General features: G+C 34.5%; 1 non-coding gene across 1 annotated transcript; it reads right to left on the bottom strand.

Moving 5' to 3' along the window:
• Positions 1–1706: 1706 nt before the first annotated feature.
• Trnaa-agc (transfer RNA alanine (anticodon AGC)) lies at positions 1707–1780 on the bottom strand. Its single transcript has one exon. It is a non-coding gene; the product is annotated as a tRNA-Ala (tRNA).
• Between the last annotated feature and the right edge of the window lie 858 nt (positions 1781–2638).

The following is a 2638-nucleotide window of genomic DNA, read 5'->3' as shown; positions in this document are numbered from 1 at the left end:
ATCGCTCTTTTTTGGATATCTCAGCCATTTCAAAACCAATTTTCATTGAATAAACGTTGCATTCCTCATAGAATTAGAAGAGGTTTCTCATTATCTCACAAAAAAAAAATGTTAGAAATATGAAATTAGGTCTCAACCCACCAAAACTATACCATCCCTTTAAATACTGTGCTGTTAAATATTTTCAATATTTTTTCAACATTCTATTCTTATCTCACTGAATTCGAGATCTTGATAAGGTTGAAAGCAGTTTCAAGTGAAACTGTAGGACAACTATCTGCTGTATAGCATTCGGAATCGCTGTCGGTGTTAATAGTCCCTCAACGGGGAAAACGTAAAACTTTTCTCCCTTTGGCAACCCTAAAAATTATGATCTTTTCATGAACTGGTACATATTATGAAGGTATAGGGAATTCAGATCTTTCCTAAGAATGATAAAACTGAAAACTTCTTTATGATATAGAGGAAACAATAACTACAGATTTCCAGTGAATTTATTCGGACCCGAAAAAAAAATTCTCGAGTGACATGACGTTAGTTTGTCATTTTAATCTCTTTTAAAACTCTGAGATGGAGCACCGTTAGATTTCATACACAATGTTGGGATACATTATTCTTCAATTATGCAAAATTTAGCGACGTTTGCAAAATGATTATGATGCTTTTTAGGTAATGTGTCAAAACCTGACACTCTTAACTATGTTTCTTCGCAAAACTTCGAAGAAGATGAATCTAATAGCAAGAGGTTTGTCTCACCTATTCAACAGAATCCAAACTACTGTCTAATATGGCTTCCAAATCTTAAGGTAATCATAGGAAACCAATTAATACCGTCGCATCGGTACTTTGGGTAGGAGTAGCGGTCTGGGTTGGCTTCCTGGCGCTGTATAAGCAATGATAAGCCTAAGACGTGCTATCTAAATTATGATGGGTAATATCAAAATTCTCACCAATATTGTTTTCTCTCTAAAAGAAGTAAATAACTCTGACCCCATTACTGCAGCCGATTTTATCAAGTGCTTAGTGCAGGCAAACATTATTCCCTCAAGTTTAGTTATCAAAAATCATATTATGAAGCAGGTTCCAAAAAAGAAGCTTGGTCTTATTGCAATGTATCACATGGCTATTCATTCATTTGAATGACTGCTCACAACACAGCTGTGATTTGTTTTTGTTACTGTTTTGTGTGTGTTTGTACTTTTTTGTTTTGTTTTGTTTAGTTTTTTAATTGTTTTTACTCAGAGAGGCTTGGGGCATTTCTGGGTTGTCTTATACTCCTGCAAACATTAGAGATTGCATTCATGTGTCCATCTGACTTCATCATTAATTACTGAAAGGAAACGCCTGCTTCCTTTCTTTAACCCCGTTAACTGCGTTAAAGGACATCTGAGAAAGATTCCGTTCTTTTCCATGTTCTGCATATGGCCGAGTTTAAGGGTCAAAATCGTGTAAAAAACTCGATCTCTTCAGGTTCTCTTCAAAGTTCTCTTCAGGGCTGTATCAATACTGTGATAGGTAACCACGGTAACCATACTTATAATCCTATCTAGTTTAAAAAAAAAGACTGTGGATTAAAAGAAAAAATGTCAATGGATGCTAACACAGAGTAGGACTCGAACCTCGTTCTCTCTCTCTTATATATATATATATATATATATATATATATATATATATATATATAGCGAAAACTTTGAGCAAAGAAAATGGGTTTTCATCGGGATTCGAACCCGAGACCTCCGGATTGCTAGACCGGTGCTCTACCGACTGAGCTATTGAAAGCCCTAGATCGGTGTTCGTCCCAAACCCTTAACTCTCTTTGCTCGTGTGGTCAGAAGCTATAGTGTGTGTATGTGTGCCGATGAAAACCCATTTTCTTTGCTCAAAGTTTTCGCTATTTATTATTACAATTGTTTCTGGTCATGCAGTTTTTCCTTCCTTGTTTCAATATATATATATATATATATATATATATATATATATATATATATACATACATACATATATAATTATATATATATATATATATATATATATATATATATATATATCAGAATGGACTGCACAAATATGGGGTTACTCCGTCGCGCGGTTCACTGTGCTGCTTACCCTACAGTGGCATGATTGGTAGAGCTTTGTTTTTTACCAGCTCCGCAATTCACACCTTACGTACGGAAGAACCACATGTAACAAAGACGCTAATTAAAGGAGTGCAAATAGGCAAATAGGAAGGTGGGCGGGAGAGATAACACTGTTTGATTTCAATCAATTGCTGGTCAATAAACACATATTGACAGTTGTTTAAGCTGAAATAAACATGTTGAATATATCTGTAAATGAACACTGAAAATGTTATATTCATTGAAAAGAATAAGACATCTTATTTCTCAACAAACGAAACAGGCATTGCTCTTTTATAAAAGAATTGCACACAAAGTAAGTTGGATCATCATGATGTCGTTTGGAATAATACTATAGAAACACAAACATTGCAGGTTTTACAAAATAGGTTGCTCAAAACTGTCCCAAAAGTACAAACTAGATATCCAACTAACCTTCCATTCATTATGGATTTTTCTTAATTCACTTGACACATAATTGGAACTAAGTCGCGAGAAACACACATTACATTTTGATGTAT

This window comes from Diadema setosum, chromosome 21, assembly GCF_964275005.1.
Source record: "Diadema setosum chromosome 21, eeDiaSeto1, whole genome shotgun sequence".
NCBI classification, from domain to species: domain Eukaryota; kingdom Metazoa; phylum Echinodermata; class Echinoidea; order Diadematoida; family Diadematidae; genus Diadema; species Diadema setosum.
The sequence above is the reverse complement of the archived record's forward strand: the minus strand, read 5'-3'. Positions and strand labels throughout refer to the sequence as shown.